A 23,863-nucleotide genomic window follows, 5' to 3' on the forward strand; every position below is an offset into this window, starting at 1 on the left:
AATTCCCTCAGCATCACCCGAGTTAACTCGACTACATTCCATTATCCTCGTTTGCTTTTGTTGATGTTCATCTTATATCATTCTTTCAAGACACTGTCCATTCCTTTCAACTGCTCTTCCAAGTCCTTTGCTGTCTCTGACAGAATTACAATGTTATCGGCGAACCTCAAAGTTTTTATTTCTTCTCCATGGATTTTAATACCTACTCCGAACTTTTCTTTTGTTTCCTTTACTGCTTGCTCAATATACAGATTGAATAACATCGGGGAGAGGCTACAACCCTGTCTCACTCCCTTCCCAAACACTGCTTCCCTTTCGTGCCCCTCGACTCTTTTAACTGCCATCTGGTTTCTGTACAAATTGTAAATAGCCTTTCGCTCCCTGTATTTTACCCCTGCCACCTTTGGAATTTGAAAGAGAGTATTCCAGTCAACATTGTCAAAAGCTTTCTCTAAGTCAACAAATGCTAGAAACGTAGGTTTCCCTTTCCTTAATATTTCTTCTAAGATAAATCGTAAGGTCAGTATTGCCTCACGTGTTCCAACATTTCTACGGAATCCAAACTAATCTTCCCCGAGGTCGGCTTCTACCAGTTTCTCCATTCGTATGTAAAGAATTCGCGTTAGTATTTTGCAGCTGTTACTTATTAAACTGATAGTTTGGTAATTTTCACATCTGCCGACATATGCTTTCTTTGGGATTGGTGATACGGATAAGAGACCAGTTTGCAGTTGTGAACAAAATTAAATGCCTGGAATGTTCGGAAATTGCACGATACTTGAGAACGTTTGTCTCAATTTAAATGACTATATTTCTAGTTCTAACCCAGATAAAGAAAATGAGTAGAATATCATATCTTACAACATGGTGGGTTTCCAAGAATTTTCTCATGTAAGGTGGGACTGCACTGTTAGGTTACGGTAAGTGATAAATATTGAGGACTCAATCGTCAGTTGAAATCAGTTTATACACTAAGATGGTATATTTTCTTTCGGACATACCATCGGTGACCATGCAGCTCGTTAGAATGAAATTACAATGAAATGAACGCCCTTAGCTGCTTATATGCGTTGCCATACGTCAACGCCTGTAAGCAGCTAAGGGTGTTCATTTCATTGTAATTTGAAATCAGTTTGTTCCTAACCGACCACCAGATGACGAGTGCACAACCTCGGCTCTGCGCGTGCCTCCTTTGTTAACTTAGGGGTTTGGTTATGCCCTGCTCACTGAGCATTTAGTCGTGAGTAATCATAATGAAATAAAACTTCCTGGCAGATTAAAACTGTGTGCCGGACTGAGACTCGAAATCGGGACCTTTGCCTTTCGCGGGCGGTAGAGCACTTGCCCGCGAAAGGCATAGGTCCCTAGTTCGAGTCTCGGTCCGGCACACAGTTTTAATTTGCCAGGAAGTTTCATATCAGCGCACATTCCGCTGCAGAGTGAAAATCTCATTCTGCATAATGAAATAGTTTAAAAAGCACGTAACCAAATGGAAACATCCATACATGTAATAAAAATGGGTGTACATCGTGTGTGTATCTATATATGCATCTATGTATGTTTAAGTGTGTATGTTAGCTCGTCAGACAAGAAATCAGTCACACCTACAGAAATCATTACAAGCATAATTTAATACCGTGTAGTTCCGCCCCTGGACTTGCTAACTGCCTGGATTCGGTTAGGAATTGAGTCCACAAAGTTGTGCAGGTACATCTAACCCAAATTAAGCCACTCTCCCAAGATTTGACCGCTCAGTCGCCTCAAATTGCGGGGATGGCGATGCCTGCGTGTACCTTCCGTTTGAAAACGCCGCACAGATTTCCTGTGGGCTTCAAATAACATGATTTTGCAGCCCAGTCGAGAAGTAACTGGTGGGGGAGTGTTCAGAAAACCACTGGCATACTCTCTGCAACTCCGTGTTTGCACATGATCGTGAGGGACTTCGGCTGTTCAATATAAAATGTAAAATCTAAAATCAAAAACACCTTCATCTGTCTCTATTTCGAATGCACTTTAATATGCAACCAGTTTCAGCGTTTCACTACTCCATTTCCTGGCCAGCTGAGCAACGTGTAGGAAGAGTCCAACTTTATGTGCAATCGAAATAGGTGCCAGCAACAGTAACTGGTTTCCGTAGACTTCGTTTTCATCAACGTTATCCCTTCGTCCATCAGTCGCACAGGTGATGTCAAAACGTATTAGTAATTTGTGAGTTCACTAAATAATGTTGTGAAAGTAATATATCAGAGTCTCAACGTGACCATATGAAGACCTAATTTCCACTACTCGCCGTGTAATGGTTAACACCCAAACAATACACCTTTGATTTTTTAAAATATTTCCCAATTTTTTCAAACTCTTTCATGTAAAGTAGGCATTAATAAATTTTAATCACTGATCCCTATTCTGTTCCGGCCGAGCGGTTCTAGGCGCTACAGTCTGGAACCGCGCGACCGCTACGTTCGCAGGTTCGAATCCTGCCTCGGGCATGGATGTGTGTGATGTCCTTAGGTTAGTTAGGTTTAAGTAGTTCTAAGTTCTAGGGGACTGATGACCTCAGAAGTTAAGTCCCATAGTGCTCAGAGCCATTTGAACCATTTGAACCCTATTCTGTAGTCTTGTTATAGCCTTACAGATTGATAACAGTCCTTTCTCTTCCCCACCTGTTCATGTATAGTATTTGATATTCTTTATCTTCCATTTCCTCCTCATATTCATCCCCAGATTAAGGTAAATGCGATATTCGTTTCCGTCCCTTTGACATATTTCATAATTAAGGAACATGGCCCATCTCATGAGCCTGCCATTCAACAGTTTTCATTCTTGGAGGTAGCTTAATGCTTCGTGATCAGTGAAAAACGCTACCTTTCTGCCCTGCAGATATATTCTAGACTTCTGAAAACAAAGTACTATTGCAGTAACTCTTTCTCAGAGACGCTGTACATTAATTAATGTTCGCTCAGCAACCTGCTTGTAGATGTAATATATCGTTGTTCTACATCTGCATTTAGTATTTTCTCCAGAAACAAAGCTTCCCTGACTCCATTATATGAACTATCAGATGCAATACAAAAGCTAGAGACATTTCTGGATGGTATAATATGCTGCAGTTGCATAAGCTTTTTTCATGGATTTACACTCCCTCTTATATTAACCAGTCGTGTTCCATGTCACACTCTTTCTCAATAACCTACAAAGAATTGACCTAAACTGTAACCACTAATACATTTTCTGTAAAAAGAACATAATCCAACAAAAACTTTATTGCTCTCTGTTCTTAACTACCGGTACTTCACATTCGGCAATAGCTCTGAACTTCCCTTTACTTACGAAAATGCCCTTGGCAGTCAGCAGGACCCCTAAGAATGTTAACCCTGATTGTAGAAGTTTACCTTTACTGAGATTGGCAGTCATTGGTTCTTCATGAATTTCTTTGTACACATCCTCCAGCTACTGATTTTCTTGATACCATGTCCTTCTTGTGATGAAGAGGTCAAGCCATGACCGACATGACTGATGAGCCTGAATATCCAAAAGCACTTCCATGATCATAGATATCTTCCCTTCTATTGAAAAACTGTAACTTTATTGGAGGTAAGGATAAAGGTAGAGGGAGTTACTTTTACTGGGAGAAGGTAATGCCGGAAGTCGGGGGGTGGGGCAGTCAGCCGTCTTGCTCAGACCAAACCAATGGTAAGCAGTAAAATGACACATTTTAGTCATAAATTTCCTTTACGTTATGTCTATGATCACAAATTATTCGTCATGAAACTACCCGTTTCGGTCTATAATGACCATCTTCAGATCTCCAGCAAGATATGGGAAACATAAAGACACTAGCAGATTGTCTACAGCTTAAAACAATGAACATAATGAAAAGTACACTGACATACATGTACATTTGTGCGCTTTAAGTATGAATAGGCACACCTGTTCTGTAAAAACATGTCCAAATGTACTGCAGCCGTAGTGGCATCGTGTAAAGTTAAACACAATATTAGCACCAGCATCGTCAAAAATACAGGGTAATTATAATTAAAGTCAAACTTTCAAAACGCTGTAGGAATAATATCACCCTCGTCAGAATCACGTCAAATTGCAAAGGAATATTATAGGAGAAGGGGGAAAACGCATGGCAGAAGAAAAAAAAATCGTGTGAAAATTCATCAATAGATGGCGCTGTATGTGTCAGAATATGTCAATGAAAACACTTGTAATGCCCTCGCCCCACTGAAGTTGGTATATACATGCCGGGGACACGGCTTTTCCTACTCACCCCCTGGTTGCTCCACTCCTCTCCCATCCCCGCCCCCTGCCCCGTCTTCACCGTTGTGTCCCCCCCTACCCTCCATCTCTACACCCTCCATCTCCTTTCCCAAGGTGGCTTCCGTCAACTCCCCCTCCCGGATGATGCCATCTCTCCCTCCATTTATCCTTCCTATCAACTCTGATCCTCACTCCCCCTCCTTTCCTCTGTCCTTTCCCTGGGCTCCCTCTTCCCCCTCCCCTTCCGTCCTGTTTTCTCCCCACTAAACCTCTCCCTACCTCCCTTCTCCCCCAGTCCTTTTGTATTCCCCTCCTCTGCCTACCCAGCTCCCTGTCGCATCTGCCCCCCACCCCTCTTATGGGTCCTCATCCTCCATCAGCTCCTTTCCCGGTTCCCCCCTTCGCTTTTACTCTCCTTTCACCCCCTTTTTTTTTGTCCCATCTTCTGTCCAGTTTCCCCCCACCTGCTCTCGACTGTGGTGTCACATTTGCCAACTTTTTAGTGCAGTGTTCCAGTGATTATTCAGTGTTGTTTGTCTTTCTTGTGTTGCGAACAGAAACCATGCTGTCGCTAGGTGTGAATTTTATGTCTTTTGCGAACAGAATCCAGACTGTCGCCGTGTTTTTTAATTGTCTACTGTTTTCCCTGTCTGCTTCGTATGTATTTTTATTCGCATCATCATCCCTCTGTTGTTGTTTTAAGTTCCACGATTTCTTTTCGCCTTGTTACTCTCTAAGTCTCCCATTTTATCGCCTGTTTTTTATTATTTGTTCTCTTGATCTTTGTCACAACATCTGTCGGCTGAAGAGCGGCATACTAAGCTGCTGCCAGCCCGCCCCCTTCGGGGGGATTGAAATTCAATAAAGAAAAAAAAAAGGAAAAAAAAACAGGCTTTTCCTCCTTTCCGCGTCTGCGACGTTCGCCGTGACTCTCAATGCAGGAACGCCCTCTGCTTGTAAAGCTGTATTACAAGAATGATGACCGTGCACACGTCGCTTTGCAGAAGTTCCGGACACTGAAGGGTTTGAAAAAAGGCGTTGGTTCGATGACTGCCGTAGGTCTGGAGAAAGTGATTCGGAAATTCGAAAAGACGATCGAATTGATTCGACGTCAGTCGAAGCAGTGGCCACAGCAATGCAGGACGAGACGAGTGGTGGTGTGCAAACGTGTAGTGCACGGAGAACTGCCCGAACACTGGACATACCCGTGAGCACGATGCGTAAAATCCTACGAAACACCCTTCTCTGCTACCCGTACGAAATCACCCGTGTGCACGAGTTGCTTCCTGTTGACCTGCCGGCAACAGAGACCTTTGCTTTAGAATTTCTTGCTCGCATGGAAGTCGACAATGATTGGCTGTGGAAGATTTTGTGGACAGACGAAACCCACTTCCATCTGACAGGCTATGTCAATACGCAGAATTGTCGAATATGGGCAACGGAAAACCCACACGCAAATCAACCAGTAGCACTTCATCCTGAAAAGGCATCATTTATCGTAGGGCCATATTTTTTCGAAGAAACAAGTGCTTCCGGTCCTGTTAGCTGTACCGTCAACGCTAAGTCCTATGAGTGTCTTTTGCGCAACCACGCCATTCCAGCTCTCCAACAGCGTGGATGTGTGGATGGGATCGTTTCTATGCAAGATTTCGCACCTCCGCACATCGAAAATCAAGTTAAGCAGCTGCTGAAGCGCCATTTTTGAAATGCTAGAATAATCAGCCGCTGTTTCCCTACAGCCTGGCCGTCCCGATCAGCCGATCTTAATCCGTGTGACTTCTGGCTGTGGGGCTGCTGTCTGAAAGATGCTGTGCTCACAAGGGAACCTCCCCATCGCACCCCCCTCAGATTTACTTATAAGTTGGCACAGTGGATAGGCCTTGATAAACTGAACACAGATCAATTGAGAAAACAGGAAGAAGTTGTGTGGAACTGTAAAAAAATAAGCAAAATATACAAACTGGGCCACATAGGCAACATCATGGACAATGTGAGCTCAGGAGCGCCGTGGTCCCGTGGTAGTGTGAGCAGCTGCAGAACGAGAGGTCCTTGGTTCAAGTCTTCCCTCAAGCGAAAATTTTATTTTCCTTATTTTTGCATAGTTATTATCTGTCCGTTCGTTCATTGACGTCTCTGTTCACTGTAATAAGCTTAGTGTCTGTGTTTTGTGACCGCATCGCAAAACCGTGCGATTAGTAGACGAAAGGACGTGCCTCTCCAATGGGAACCGAAAACATTTGATCGCAAGGTCATAGGTCAACCAATTCCTCCACAGGAAAACAGATCTGATATATTCTATACGACACTGGTGACGGCATGTGCGTCACATGACAGGAATATGTTGTCGACCCACCTAACTTGTACACTTGGCGAATGGGTAAAAAGATTCTTCTACCTTGCCCGATTTAGGTTTTCTTGTGGATGTGATAATCACTCGCAAAAAAGTGATGAAAACTTAAGAGTTTGTCACATAAACTGAAAATAAAAAATTAAACTTTTCACTCGATGGAAGATTTGAACCAAGGACCTTTCGTTCCGCAGCTGCTCACGTTACCACTAGACCACAGCTCTCCCGCGTTCCCACTCTCCTTGATGTTGCATATCTTCCCATGAACTACTCAGTTTGTATATTTTGCTTATTTTTTCACAGTTCGACACAACTTCTTCCTGTTTTCTCAATTGATCTGTGTTCAGTTTTTCAAGGCCTATCCACTGTGCCAACTTATAACTAAATCTGAGGGGGGAGCGATGGGGAGGTTCCCTTGTCAGTATTCCGATTGCAAACTTAGCTACGTTGAAGTCACGCATAGTGCCACACCTTCTGATCGTGACCCCGGAAACACTTCGATCAGTTGTGGAACATGTTGCTTCGCGATTTCAACTTGTTGCAGAAAACGGTGGACAGCATGTTGAACATGTTTTGTGCCAGTAACACGGGCTTACGTAACTAACAGTATCCCACCTGTACACCCATGCACACTGAGTAATACAGTTTGTTTAACGTCAGACGTACACCTTAGGCGTTGTTGTATGATTCATTTGTCATTCGTAATCGACCACTACGAAATTATGATGCTTACAGCGCCATCTATTGCTACATATTGAAACTATTTATTTTTCTTGTGCCATACGTTTTCCTCCTTCTCCGATAACACTCCGTTGAAATTTGACAACATTCTGACCAGTGGTGTTATTTCGACAATGGTTTGAAAGTTTAACTTTAATTAGAATCACCGTGTGTACAAATAACAGCATATGCAATAGTCCTCTTGTGAGCAGAACTACTGTTCAAAACAAACTGCCGTACAAGAGCCACGAGATGTTTGTGTTGCAAGTACACCAAATGTCGCTACTGCAGGCATGTACATACACTCCTGGAAATGGAAAAAAGAACACATTGACACCGGTGTGTCAGACCCACCATACTTGCTCCGGACACTGCGAGAGGGCTGTACAAGCAATGATCACACGCACGGCACAGCGGACACACCAGGAACCGCGGTGTTGTCCGTCGAATGGCGCTAGCTGCGCATCATTTGTGCACCGCCGCCGTCAGTGTCAGCCAGTTTGCCGTGGCATACGGGGCTCCATCGCAGTCTTTAACACTGGTAGCATGCCGCGACAGCGTGGACGTGAACCGTATGTGCAGTTGACGGACTTTGAGCGAGGGCGTATAGTGGACATGCGGGAGGCCGGGTGGCCGTACCGCCGAATTACTCAACACGTGGGGCGTGAGGTCTCCACAGTACATCGATGTTGTCGCCAGTGGTCGGCGGAAGGTGCACGTGCCCGTCGACCTGGGACCGGACCGCAGCGACGCACGGATGCACGCCAAGACCGTAGGATCCTACGCAGTGCCGTAGGGGACCGCACCGCCACTTCCCAGAAAATTAGGGACACTGTTGCTCCTGGGGTATCGGCGAGGACCATTCGCAACCGTCTCCATGAAGCTGGGCTACGGTCCCGCACACCGTTAGGCCGTCTTCCGCTCACGCCCCAACATCGTGCAGCCCGCCTCCAGTGGTGTCGCGACAGGCGTGAATGGAGGGACGAATGGAGACGTGTCGTCTTCAGCGAAGAGAGTCGCTTCTGCCCTGGTGCCAATGATGGCCGTATGCGTGTTTGGCGCCGTGCAGGTGAGCGCCACAATCAGGACTGCATACGACCGAGGCACACAGGGCCAACACCCGGCATCATGGTGTGGGGAGCGATCTCCTACACTGGCCGTACACCACTGGTGATCGTCGAGGGGACACTGAATAGTGCACGGTACATCCAAACCGTCATCGAACCCATCGTTCTACCATTCCTAGACCGGCAAGGGAACTTGCTGTTCCAACAGGACAATGCACGTTCGCATGTATCCCGTGCCACCCAACGTGCTCTAGAAGGTGTAAGTCAACTACCCTGGCCAGCAAGATCTCCGGATCTGTCCCCCATTGAGCATGTTTGGGACTGGATGAAGCGTCGTCTCACGCGGTCTGCACGTCCAGCACGAACGCTGGTCCAACTGAGGCGCCAGGTGGAAATGGCATGGCAAGCCATTCCACAGGACTACATCCAGCATCTCTACGATCGTCTCCATGGGAGAATAGCAGCCTGCATTGTTGTGAAAGGTGGATATACACTGTACTAGTGCCGACATTGTGCATGCTCTGTTGCCTGTGTCTATGTGCCTGTGGTTCTGTCAGTGTGATCATGTGATGTATCTGACCCCAGGAATGTGTCAATAAAGTTTCCCCTTCCTGGGACAATGAATTCACGGTGTTCTTATTTCAATTTCCAGGAGTGTATTTGCAAAAATTAATTGAAAAACTTAAAATAAAGGGGGATACAATCAGTAAAGATTGTAATGGGCTTATAAGTTATAAGAGGCAACACAGTAATAAAAATCGATGAAATAAAACACGACAAAAGTTAGATAGTTAAAAAGTGGAAGAGTTCAGATACAGTAAGTCATATATGCTCCAGAAGCAATATTATAGGTAATGACTTATATAATAAACAGCGATTCAGAGTGCACAGAATAACATTAAAAATTATAAAAAGTAGCTAAAGAAGTCACAGCGAAAGAAAAAGACTGCCACACATAATCAGCGCCCTCGGTTAACGCTAATTATTGAAGAACACGTGTATGCCTACAGTAGCGACATCTGGTGCTCTTGCAACACAAACATCTTGTGGCTACTGTACAGCAGTTTGTTTTGAACTGTAGCGCTGCTCTCAAGATGAATATTGTATATGCTGTTATTTATGTACATCTAACGATACTGGTTCTAATTTTGTGTTTAACTTGTGGCGATGTCACTACGGCTGCAGTACATTAGGACATGTTTTTATAGAACAGGTATGCCTCTTCATACTTAAAAAAGCAAAAATGTACATGAATGTCAAAGTACTTTTCATTATGGTCTATTTTATCGTTTTAAGCTGTAGACAATCTGCTAGTATATTTGTTGTTGTTGTTGTTGTGGTCTTCAGTCCTGAGACTGGTTTGATGCAGCTCTCCATGCTACTCTATCATGTGCAAGCTTCTTCATCTCCCAGTACCTACTGCAACCTACATCCTTCTGAATCTGCTTAGTCTATTCATCTCTTGGTCTCCCCCTACGATTCTTACCCTCCACGCTGCCCTCCAATACTAAATTGGTGATCCCTTGATGCCTCAGAACATGTCCTACCAACCGATCCCTTCTTCTGGTCAAGTTGTGCCACAAACTCCTCTTCTCCCCAATCCTATTCACTACCTCCTCATTAGTTATGTGATCTACCCATCTAATCTTCAGCATTCTTCTGTAGCACCACATTTCGAAAGCTTCTATTCTCTTCTTGTCCAAAGTATTTACCGTCCATGTTTCACTTCCATACATGGCTACACTCCATACGAACACTTTCAGAAAAGACTTCCTAACACTTAAATCTATACTCGATGTTAACAAATTTCTCTTCTTCAGAAACGCTTTCCTTGCCATTGCCAGTCTACATTTTATAACCTCTCTACTTCGACCATCATCAGTTATTTTGCTCCCCAAATAGCAAAACTCCTTCACTACTGTAAGTGTCTCATTTCCTAATCTAATACCATCAACATCACCCGACTTCATTCGACTACATTCCATTATCCTCGTTTTGCTTTTGTTGATGTTCATCTTATATCCTCCCTTCAAGACACCATGCATTCCGTTCAACTGCTCTTCCAAGTCCTTTGCTGTCTCTGACAGAATTACAACGTCATCGGCGAACCTCAAAGTTTTTATTTCTTCTCCATGTATTTTAATACCTACACCGAATTTTTCTTTTGTTTCCTTTACTGCTTGCTCAATATACAGATTGAATAACATCGGGGAGAGGCTACAACCCTGTCTTACTCCCTTCCCAACCACTGCTTCCCTTTCATGCCCCTCGACTCTTATAACTGCCATCTGGTTTCTGTACAAATTGTAAATAGCCTTTCGCTCCCTGTATTTTACCCCTGCCACCTTTAGAATTTGAAAGAGACTATTCCAGTCAACATTGTCAAAAGCTTTCTCTAAGTCTACAAATGCTAGAAACGTAAGTTTGCCTTTCCTTAATCTTTCTTCTAAGATAAGTCGTAAGGTGAGTATTGCCTCACGTGTTCCAGTGTTTCTACGGAATCCAAACTGATCTTCCCCGAGGTCGGCTTCTACTAGTTTTTGCATTCGTCTGTAAAGAATTCGTGTTAGTATTTTGCAGCTGTGGCTTATTAAACTGATTGGTCGGTAATTCTCACATCTGTCGACACCTGCTTTCTTTGGGATTGTAATTGTTATATTCTTCTTGAAGTCTCAGGGTACTTGGCCTGTTTCATACATCTTGCTCACCAGATGGTAGAGTTTTGTCGTGACTGGCTCTCCCAAGGCCGTTAGTAGTTCCAATGGAATGTTGTCTACTCCGGGGGCCTTGTTTCAACTCAGTTCTTTCAGTGCTCTGTCAAACTCTTCAAGCAGTATCGTATCTCCCATTTCATCTTCATCTACATCCTCTTCCATTTCCATAATATTGTCCTCAAGTACATCGCCCTTGTATAGACCCTCTATATACTCCTTCCACCTTTCTGCCTTCCCTTCTTTGCTTAGAAATGGGTTTCGATCTGAGCTCTTGATGTTCATACAAGTGGTTCTCTTATCTCCAAAGGTCTCTTTAATTTTCCTGTAGGCTGTATCTATCTTACCCCTAGTGAGATAAGCCTCTACATCCTTACATTTGTCCTCTATCCATCCCTGCTTAGCCATTTTGCACTTCCTGTCGATCTCATTTTTGAGACGTTTGTATCTCTTTTTGCCTGCTTCATTTACTGCATTTTTATATTTACTCCTTTCATCAATTAAATTCAATATTTCTTCTGTTACCCAAGGATTTCTACTAGCCCTCGTCTTTTTACCTACTTGATCCTCTGCTGCCTTCACTACTTCATCCCTCAAAGCTACCCATTCTTCTTCTACTGTATTTCTTTCCCCCATTCCTGTCAATTGTTCCCTTATGCTCTCCCTGAAACTCTGAACAACCTCTGGTTCTTTCAGTTTATCCAGGTCCCATCTCCTTAAATTCCCACCTTTTTGCAATTTCTTCAGTTTTAATCTACAGGTCATAACCAATAGATTGTGGTCAGAGTCCACATCTGCCCCTGGAAATGTCTTACAATTTAAAACCTGGTTCCTAAATCTCTGTCTTACCATTATATAATCTATCTGATACCTTTTAGTATCTCCAGGGTTCTTCCATGTATACAACCTTCTATCATGATTCTTAAACCAAGTATATTTATGTTTCCCATATTTTGCTGGAGATCTGAAGATGGTCATTATAGGTCGAAACCTGTAGTTTCATGACCAATAATTTGTGACCATAGATGTAACGTGAAGGAAATGTATTCTGTATTCGGGTCACTGCTTTATTCGCAACCATGTAGCAGCTTGTGAAACATTTTAGTCAGATGCAGGCGTATACGATAATATTGAATGAAAATTACTAACTAAGCTTAGTTGCAATCAAGAGTTACTACTATGAAAAATATTCACTAAGCTTAGTTGCAATCAAGAGTTACTCAAATGGTTGAAATGGCTCTGAGCACTATGGGACTTAACTTCTGAGGTCATCAGTCCCCTAGAACTTAGAACTACTTAAACCTAACTAACCTAAGGACATCACACACACCCATGCCCGAGGCAGGATTCGAGCCTGCGACCGTAGTGGTCGCGCGGTTCTAGACTGTAGCGCCTAGGACCGCTCGGCCACCCCGGCCGGCAAGAGTTACTACTAAAACCATAAACTTACACTAAACATCAGGTAAAGCCTAACTTTGTATTACACATTTTGTCCCTTTTGAGATGTGTAGGTGTTTCTACACACAATCAATTTCGTTTGACAGTTTTTCAAAAACGACAATATCTGTATTTCAGTCATGATTTTAACTTACCATTATAATCAGTAATGCACTTATATTCAATTATGATGCCTGTAAATTGTAATTACTTCAAACGGCTTATGCACTTAATTGATCGTTTTATATTCAACGAACAAATACTCCAGTACTTTGTGCAATTAAATCTTTATCTCACTTTCACAAACAAAACAGTCTTACAACTTATTTAGCCAGTGTACTTTATCATTAATCTAGTTCACTGTCCTTTAAAGATAATTAGAGTACTGTGTCTGCATTCACTTTTGTTTCTGTGGGAGAAACTCTTTCAGCCTTCTCATTGTCTGAGGCATACTAGGCTGTAATAAGAAGTGATTATCAAGTGATGGTAGGTTCTCATGTAAGCCCTGACGTCCGGAAATTAAGTATTGTTTACACAGTTAATTATAACCTCACTATCCATTGTATCTTTGAATTCCGTGGACATACATAATGCATCACTTGCAAAACCGGGTGCGTTACCTTGATACCACTTATTGTTCGAGGACGTCGTCGCGACAACTCTTCATTTATGCTACACTGGATGCACGTTTGCACTCGGTATAGGTTTGCTTCTGCAAGGCCTTGGGGGGCACGTTGCTGCGTGGTAAGTCTGATTTATTTCCGGTTTTGCATATTTTCTTCAAATACTGTACAAGTTCCTCTTGATATGACCAACAATGCCATGACGTGGTTTGTTTGGATAGAGGAGAACGCCTTTTGGCGACACTAGAAAACAGATGGGTAACATTAGCATTACATGACCAAGTTTTTAGTGCAGATAAATTATTATTACTTTCTGCAGTAGCTGTTCCAGAATAAACGAAACACTTCAATCGTAACAACTAGCACAGGGCAGAGTAAACGTATATACAAACCCATAAAAACAATCACTCAGTTAAAAAGTTTAAATGCAAATTTGTTGCCCAGTCAAAACATTCACTAGCTGGATTATCTCGAACGTAAACATATGAGTAAAATATTCAGTGCATAGACAGATGCTGTTACACCACGTGTCAAACGCAAATGAAAACAAGTCTAACATCAAAGAAATACATATTGTACATCTTGCTTGTGATATCTAGAAACAAATTTAAGTAAATCGATATCACTGTGAATGATTTTTCTGCTAACACTAGTTTTTATGGAAGTAGCTACAATCGTAAAACTACACAGCGTCCTACTTATACTTAAGACCTATTAAATTATGGCACTGTTAACTGCTAAAATGAGTGTATGATCTCAGAACATTAATATTGAAAAAATAAATCATTCATTACTTCTCGATTATATTGTGCACATATATTTAATGCACGCCATGAAATTGGGATCTAATATTTAAGCTCCATTTTGGAAGTATTTGCGTTAGCAAAATGGAGCAGCATTTTCCGTAAGATGAACTGTTGGAAGCTACGTTGGGCCGATATCCTCTTCCTGAAAATGCTGGCAACATAAAATGGTCCTGTGTAGAAGTTCGCCATTTCTTTATTCTCATGGTATTCTCCCATAGAGCTTTCTGATATTGTTATTTCGAAAATCTGAAATCGTACAAGCGAAAAATATGCTACAGAACGCTTAAAGAAGTAGGACAAATTTGTTTGTAATAAAAGTGGCAAAATAACAGGCTACCGAGACAGTTTATGCATGAAATATTCAGCTTTCTTTCTATCAAGAACAGCGTGCTCCATGACTGTATTAATGAGGCCCAAGACAGGAGAAAGAGCAGCATCTGTCATAAATTTCTTATCTGTTTATTGCAGATCGATTTCAGCTACTGTTAGCTGTCTTCAGTGCATTATATCCAAGTCATGATGACACATCGTAAATATATTAGGACATGGTACCATTTAACATTACAAACAAGAAACAAATCGGTAGCGTCAAGTGGTACCATGTGCTATTATTTTTACAATGAGTCATCATAAGTTGGATGTAATGCAGTGAAGATAGCTAAACGGTAGCTGAAATCGATTTGCAATAAAGAGGTCAAAAATGTATGACAAATGTTGCGATTCCTCTATATTACACATGAAATAACATTCCTATACATTTCCTGTCGCAATATGAGCGATTTGTGCACCCAAGGACCACGCATGTCTACTTCCGAAAACTAGACAATCCTATGCATGCAAGCTAAGAACAAAGGTATTTTGGCTTCACAGTTGTGACATCACGGCTTTAGGTAATGGCACCTGCCAAAACCCAGACGTTAAATCTGCACTAGACATAAACTTCACACTATAGAAATTCTCTAACAGTTCATTCATATTTTCAGGCTAATGATTCTCCTTAATTATTAACCTCTTCGGCTTTCTTGCACCTAACACTGTCCTCACTGACCCATCCTTCTTTTTATAGAGCAATATTGGAATTATATTTTTCATTTCTGCCTAACTCTGTTACATTCCAATCCAACTTCATTTTTACTCTAGCCATCACTACCACTTGATCTGCCATAACAATAAAAAAATGACTTGACCATAATTATTTCATGTGGTATCACTCTCAAAGTGTATTCTAGTCAACAACTCCGTAGGCCTATCTGAAAACAACTGTTTGTATCTACACTATAGGAAGTAAGTTGCATTTTCTCTTCTTCAGATAAATGAACCATCTCAACCATCATATATATTTGTTCTGTAGTGCACATCTCCTCGCTCTCCTCATATTCCTTTTGCAACTGATCCATTTATTCGCACCTTTTTAATTCCCTTTCAAATCAGATCCTTTCTGGCACCCTCCAGTATCTAATTCTACCATTATAACCTTTACTATTATGTTACAATCACAGTTATACAAAAATAATTCCTGGTATAATATTCATAGAGATTACAATATGAATTGTATTAAAAAGATGGTAACTGATTTTGAAATCTAATAAAATTTCCTTCACATTTGTACTGCTACAGGCCCCAGTTAGCGGTAGTACGACCGTATCCTTACACCTAATTTGTTACAAAAAAGATACCTAATAACCAAAATCCAATATTGCCTCATTTTACACCACTATTCCCATCATAATATCAATCTTTGGTAGGACTTTTCCAATAGTTACCCTGTTTATTTCTTTTCCCAATAAATCAACTTCTATTTCCTCTCTATTCTCTTCCGCCACTGTATAAACACTCTTATGTGTTTCCCCACATACATTTCTATATCCTCTTTAAGTAATTCAATGAATATACTTTCAGTTTCTTGTTCCTCACACTCCTCTCGAACTTCAATTGACAAACTGATCTGGTGGCAAACTTTTATTAACTTTAGCATAGGATACTTAGGCACAAAGACTATAGTCAGCCTTCTCTTTTCCCATCCAGTAACAATCCATACCTTCATCTGAAGTCACATGTTCATTATTGAGGAAAACGTGTTTCATTATAACATCAGGGCAACCTCCAAGAGCAATATCCATACTACCATACATCCATACTTTAATAATCACTTCATCACCAGTATAATAAAATTATCATTTACATTAATTGACACTTGCATATCAACAAAAAATATATTTTACAGCATCATAACTACAAGTATCATCAACACTAGTATCTACTTCGCTTTGTATAAGTTCTCCCTCACGATTCATTCCTTTATTTGAAGTCACATGTTCATCATTGAGGAAAACACATGTTTCATTAGAACATTAGGGCAACCTCCAAGAGCAATATTCTTACTACCATACATCCATACTTTAATAACCACTTCATCACCAGTATAATAAAATTATCATGTACATTAATTGACACTTGCATATCAATAACAAATATGTTCTACAGCATCATTACTACAAGCATCATCAATACTAGTCTCTACTTCACTTTGTATAAGTTCTCCCTCGCTGTTTACACAATTCCTCTAATTACTTATCAATGCATGTACACCTACGTCACAATTGCTTTAACTGCTATAAATTATTTTGACCCTTGAGTTCATATGTACTTCTGCTTTCCCATGTGATAAAACAAAAGTGTCTGTTTCAGATGTTTCAGTAATTCTAGCTGAAACTAAACCTGAACAGTTTTCAGTATCCTCTAGCTTAGCCACTCCAATTCTCTCAAATACTGCTCCAATATGGTCACGATTTACTCCATTTATTACAGCGACTTCTCCTCCAAAATGCCCCATGTGAATCTTAAGTGAGGTACCAGCTAGTTTCCCTACCACTCTGTTCTATTGCGCCAAGTAAAATTCTTGCCATCGTAATTTATCCTGCACAAATTCATACTTTCTGTTTCTGTTCCGCCGGCCGTGGTGGCCAAGCGGTTAAAGGCGCTACAGTCTGGAACCGCGCGGCCGCTACGGTCGCAGGTTCGAATCCTGCCTCGGGCATGGATGTGTGTGATGTCCTTAGGTTAGTTAGGTTTAATTAGTTCTAAGTTCTATGCGACTCATGACCGCAGAAGTTAAGTCGCATAGTGCTCAGAGCCATTTGAACCATTTTCTGTTCCATTAACCTTGATCTGTAACATAGAACCTGTTGTAGCTGTGGGTGGATGATGTTACAACACACACTTCACAAATTAGTTTGTGATTACAATATGAACAAGTTTATTTGCATATTTACAAAATGATCAGAAAGCTGAGAATACTTCATATATTTGTTATTCTCAAATGCATCTTTCCCAAACACTGTCAGTTCAGTAGTACTGTGCATCAGTGGCTGAAGTACAGTGTTAAATCACAGCCTGAGTGTATTTGGATTAGTTGCATCGTACTATGCTCTTCTATCCTCATTGCAAATCTTGTGCAGTCTGGTAGGCAGTTGTCAGAGGACAACCAGAGGCAGAGCTCTGAGGGCAGCGGTTTAAATAGGTCCTTGGACCAGCCACACTTGCAGGCAGTGAGTCGGCACGAATTTGACGCCCTCTGGTGTTGTGTGTAGCGCCACGGCAGCCAGTTTTAATGTCTAGTCCGCAGAGATGTGAGTGTGACACAATGCACTGTGTGTAGTCAATGATGACACCGACGTTACCGCATTCCTCCTCACCCGCCCACCACCGCAAAAGTTGAGCACTATTAATTCTTAGCGTGGGGTAGCCGACGACGTGGGAGAGGTCTGTGCCGTTTTGCTGCTGATGGCTAAACGCAGCGTGATGGAAAATGGTGTCGGGTAACCCGCATCCCAACATTTGTTTTGCAGATACCCTAGGAATATCTGCCAGAAAACCAGAGGTCTGTCCAGCGCCACCGGCGTGTCCAGCACAGGCACTGCTGAGGATGTCGAAGATGATGCTCTCCTGATGTCAGTGACTGATGTCACTCAGAATGTTGGCGGATACTGCAGCTGTGGCATCGATGGTGTGGGCAAGTAAGGGCAGAGTCGTGTCCGCAGCTACTGGTCTAGTGGCTAGCATTGATACCTCTGGATCACAGGGTCACGGGTTCGATTCCCAGGCGGGTTAGGGATTTTCTCTGCCTGGGGACTGGGCGTTTGTGTTGTCCTCATCATTCACAAAAGTGGCTGGATTGTACTGTGTACATAATGGGAATGTGTACAGCTGCTGATGACCACGCAGTTGAGCGCCGCACAAACCAAACATCATCATCATCATCATCATCATCATCATCATCTGCAGAGTCGTCTGATCACCCATGCCACTCAAACGTCAGGGGCCGGAAGAGGCTGCTTGATGGCAGTAGTCTGTGTTGGAACTAGCATTTCTGGAACGTGAAAATTTATGACAAGATCACAACAGTCACACAAACGAAGTAGGTTTTGATGTCGTCGATATGTGTCCAATTTGCCACGAACGGTATAATGAACTTAGACAGTTGTTCGAGTGGCAATATCGGACTCATTTCTGGGGGTTGGTGAGGAACATTGTCCTTCATTGCAAAGTCGACATCTGAAGCAGAGTGTCGATGTTGATATAGTGGCAACAGGGTGCAGGGTCGACGCCCATGTAATAATTACGCCGGCGAAGCGATTAGAAGCGGCAAAGTATAACAGGCGCTGAGAAACAGTCACAAAGTATTTTCCCCACGAGTGTAAAACACGGTGTTTGGATATCTACGCCTTGAAAGTGCGAGTGAAACATTCGGCTTCAACCTTTCATTGAGGGTAGAATTGTGGTGTTCGGTTATGTTGAATTCCATTTTGTAGGCAAAACTGTTGAAATTCCAACGTAGAAAATTGTGGACCCCTGTCCAAAACGACAGACTGTGGCGAACTTTCTAAACACCGTGGTTTGATGTTACTGGCGCTGTACTGTTGCGGAAACGACTTAGATCCATGAGACATACCAATGCTCGCCGTAAGGGGACCTACCGTACGTCACAGTCAGACAAACCAATGCGTCGCAATGGTAACATAGTAAATGCATACCAAGAATCGAAGACAAAAAGACTACAGATGGACAAAAGTGTGGAATACAGGAAACATAATGGTCAAAGACATAAGAACTTGAGTTAAAAAGGAAGTAAAAAATACAGGTAAACCAAGATAACACCTGCAACACCCTGGATCTCACTTTATAATGCTTATACTATTGGTACACATCACTTTTGTGTTATTGATCTTGTTTTGGTCTTTTGTAAGCTTATACGCATCTATGATGCGATTTTCCTTATGATAGTGATGTCTTCTTGATACTTAGGACGGTGAGGTTGTTGCTATTCCTTACGGTTTTATTTGTTGAAATTAACTCGTTTGCATACCATTTTTAGCAGGTTACATTTTTAGACTCACTGACATATTCCCATATATACGTATTTTACGAATTTTATTGATTTTGGATTGATGTCAGCCTGATGGTAGCAGTGAGTTTTGAGTATGTTATGAGCTACTGTTGTGTATCACAAGTTTTACTATGTGGCTCGGGACTTCTAGGGTATGTAAGCTTGTGCTAATACACTCCTGGAAATTGAAATAAGAACACCGTGAATTCATTGTCCCAGGAAGGGGGAACTTTATTGACACATTCCTGGGGTCAGATACATCACATGATCACACTGACAGAACCACAGGCACATAGACACAGGCAACAGAGCATGCACAATGTCGGCACTAGTACAGTGTATATCCACCTTTCGCAGCAATGCAGGCTGCTATTCTCCCATGGAGACGATCGTAGAGATGCTGGATGTAGTCCTGTGGAACGGCTTGCCATGCCATTTCCACCTGGCGCCTCAGTTGGACCAGCGTTCGTGCTGGACGTGCAGACCGCGTGAGACGACGCTTCATCCAGTCCCAAACATGCTCAATGGGGGACAGATCCGGAGATCTTGCTGGCCAGGGTAGTTGACTTACACCTTCTAGAGCACGTTGGGTGGCACGGGATACATGCGGACGTGCATTGTCCTGTTGGAACAGAAAGCTCCCTTGCCGGTCTAGGAATGGTAGAACGATGGGTTCGATGACGGTTTGGATGTACCGTGCACTATTCAGTGTCCCCTCGACGATCACCAGTGGTGTACGGCCAGTGTAGGAGATCGCTCCCCACACCATGATGCCGGGTGTTGGCCCTGTGTGCCTCGGTCGTATGCAGTCCTGATTGTGGCGCTCACCTGCACGGCGCCAAACACGCATACGACCATCATTGGCACCAAGGCAGAAGCGACTCTCTTCGCTGAAGACGACACGTCTCCATTCGTCCCTCCATTCACGCCTGTCGCGACACAACTGGAGGCGGGCTGCACGATGTTGGGGCGTGAGCGGAAGACGGCCTAACGGTGTGCGGGACCGTAGCCCAGCTTCATGGAGACGGTTGCGAATGGTCCTCGCCGATACCCCAGGAGCAACAGTGTCCCCAATTTGCTGGGAAGTGGCGGTGCGGTACCCTACGGCACAGCGTAGGATCCTACGGTCTTGGCGTGCATCCGTGCGTCGCTGCGGTCCGGTCCCAGGTCGACGGGCACGTGCACCTTCCGCCGACCACTGGCGACAACATCGATGTACTGTGGAGACCTCACGCCCCACGTGTTGAGCAATTCGGCGGTACGTCCACCCGGCCTCCCGCATGCCCACTATACGCCCTCGCTCAAAGTCCGTCAACTGCACATACGGTTCACGTCCACGCTGTCGCGGCATGCTACCAGTGTTAAAGACTGCGATGGAGCTCCGTATGCCACGGCAAACTGGCTGACACTGACGGCGGCGGTGCACAAATGATGCGCAGCTAGCGCCATTCGACGGACAACACCGCGGTTCCTGGTGTGTCCGCTGTGCCGTGCGTGTGATCATTGCTTGTACAGCCCTCTCGCAGTGTCCGGAGCAAGTATGGTGGGTCTGACACACCGGTGTCAATGTGTTCTTTTTTCCATTTCCAGGAGTGTATATTAATTGCTTTATAGCCTTGGTTTTCCTCATAATTTGGTGGGTGTCGATTTAGTATTGTACCATTCCATGACTGGTTTATAGTATGAGGCCATTTAACAACTGCTTTTCGCTCGCAGTTGTTTCCCCTTTTTTCGGCAGTGTGTTGCTTAATTAGTGGGCTTATACTTTGGTGTCTGGTTTGTTTTCTCACAGCTCCCTTACTTTTAACTTGTTCCATCTCCACACTGCCTATTGCGATACAGTTTGCTTTGTGTCAGTTCCTATTTGTATGGTGGACGTGTCATTTTATAAATAGGTCGATAGTTTGACGCCTTATATTCAAAAGGAAATAGTAATTACATAGTCAATTGAAATTTTGGAGGACTCCCCTTAGTGAATATGGATTGAGTCATTGTTCATTTCACTCTAATATTTTCCCACCTCTTAACTGATGTAAGGGACACCAAGTCATCTCTTATTTCTTTTTTTTTTTTTTTTTTGTATTTGATATGAAAGCGTTCGGTTTTATGTCTGGGTACATTTTTGATGTTGTTTAATTAATTTTGTCATCAGTAGACAACTCTAGGGCGATTTCTTTGTGCGCTATTGTGCACTTCGTAGTTACATCGAACGTTTTATTTCGAATAAGGATATGTGTTTTGTAGGACCTATTCTCTTTCTCGCCTATAAGAATTATGTAGGTTTTTGTATTTAAAAAATACGTAAAACAGTAAATAAATAAATAAATAGTGAACAAGTGGAGAAGTGTGTATCTTATGTACCAAGAAATGAAAGCTTGATTGCAGTAAAGGCTGTGTTAATAAATCTAATACCGAGAGAGAAGGTTGAGCAGCATTCATAAAAGGAACACTGTTTTCTGACCAACCAATTAATTGGTCATAAAGCTTTTTACCGAGCGTCCGTTTCGTGTCGTAGTACTCTAAGGCTACTGCGGAGCAATTGCATCCGTTCATCTTTCATGTTTTTCCTGATGGTGAAGACGTCTTGCAACAAGGCCATAACCGTGCTTCATTGGTTTGAGGAGCATGACAGTGAAGTTATGTTGATGTCTTGGGCACCAGATTCGCCTGCTCTAAGCCCGATGGAACTCCTCTGCGACACTATCAGGTGCCACCTACGCGCACACAAACCACTGGGCCATAACTGCGTCACCTACCAGTGGCGTATCGCTCCACCGCAAACCTACCAAAGATATGTCCATGCTTCTGACTGAAGGTCGGTGGGACATCCACTGTTCACTTATGTAATGCGATGAAACACCTGTAGCCGTCATTTCGATGTTATTTATTACACAGGTTAAGACAAAAGTCTGGATGTACCCTACCAAAGTCGAACGGTGCGGGGTGTCTGCAGCTACGAGCCCAACTCTATAGCAGCGGTGGCAACAGCGGCGGCCATCCTGAAATCCGCCATCTTGAATTTGGAGTACGTGATTCAGATGGGAAGGAGGTCATGTATCACATTATTCTGATTTCTCAGAAATACACCTATGAACTTGTCGAGAAGTTGTTGTTGTGGTCTTCAGTCCTGAGACTGGTTTCATGCAGCTCTCCATGCTACTCTATCCTGTGCAAGCTTCTTCATCTCCCAGTACTAACTGCAACCTACATACTTCTGAATCTGTTCACTGTATTCATCTCTTGGTCTCCCTCTACGATTTTACCCTCCACGCTGCCCTCCCATACTAAATTGGTGATCCCTTTATGCCTCAGAATATGCCCTACCAACCGAACCCTTCTTCTAGTCAAGTTGTGCCATAAATTTCCCTTCTCTTCAATTCTATTCAATACCTCCTCATTAGTTATGTTATCTACCCATCTAATCTTCAGCATTCTTCTGTAGCACCACATTTCGAAAGCTTCTATTCTCTTCTTGTCCAAACTATTCATCGTCCACGTTTCACTTCCATACATGGCTACACTCCATGCAAATACTTTCAGAAACAATTTCCTGACACTTAAATCCATACTCGATGTTAACAACTTTCTCTTCATCAGAAACGCTTTCCTGGCCATTGCCAGTCTACATTTATATCCTCTCTACTTCGACCATCATCAGTTATTTTGCTCCCCAAATAGCAAAACTCCTTTACTACTTTAAGCGTCTCATTTCCTAATCTAATTCCCGCAGCATCACCCGATTTAATTCGACTACATTCCATTACCCTCGTTTTGCTTTTGTAGATGTTCATCTTATATCCCCCTTTCAAGGCACTGTCCATTCCGTTCAGCTGATCTTCCAGGTCCTTTGCTGTCTCTGACAGAATCACAATGTCATCGGCGAACCTCGAAGTTTTTATTTATTCTCCCTGTCTAACTCCCTTCCCAACCACTGCTTCCCTTTCATGCCCCTCGACTCTTACAACTGCCATCTGGTTTCTGTACAAATTGTAAATAGCTTTTCGCTCCCTGTATTTTACCCCTGCCACCTTCAGAATTTGAAAGAGAGTATTCCAGTCAACATTGTCAAAAGCTTTCTCCAAGACTACAAATGCTAGAAGCGTAGTTTTGCATTTCCGTAACCTATCTTCTAAGATATGTCGTAGGGTCAGTATGGCCTCGCGTGTTCCAACATTTCTACGGAATCCAAAATGATCTACCCCGAGTTCGGCTTCTACCTGTTTTTCCATTCGTTTGTAAATAATTCGTGTTAGGACCTGTTAAATTTTAGGACACCTGTCAGAGTTGACGTTACAGAGTATGCCCTATGTGACCTGTACGCCGGACACAAAATCGGAGCCATTTTTGCCAGTCCTGCCGCACACGCCGCAGTATCTGTGGGTCAACAGAGACGCACGCCTCCTCAATGGATCGCTAAAGATGGCCAACACTATTGATTTTTACTTCACACACAGTAGATTTCAGATGTTGCTGCAAATAAAAGTCGAGAGATGTAAGATC

General features: G+C 42.9%; 1 protein-coding gene across 1 annotated transcript in view; it reads left to right on the forward strand.

The window, feature by feature from the left end:
- The first annotated feature begins 13,178 nt into the window (after positions 1-13,178).
- Positions 13,179-23,863, forward strand: part of LOC126210197 (cytochrome P450 4C1-like) — a 182,540-nt gene continuing 171,855 nt past the window's right edge. The window contains exon 1 of the mRNA XM_049939375.1: positions 13,179-13,292. The gene's annotated coding sequence lies outside the window, so the exon portion shown is untranslated. The remainder of the gene's footprint in view (positions 13,293-23,863) is intronic.

Source organism: Schistocerca nitens, chromosome 10 (genome assembly GCF_023898315.1).
Source record: "Schistocerca nitens isolate TAMUIC-IGC-003100 chromosome 10, iqSchNite1.1, whole genome shotgun sequence".
NCBI classification, from domain to species: Eukaryota; Metazoa; Arthropoda; class Insecta; order Orthoptera; family Acrididae; genus Schistocerca; species Schistocerca nitens.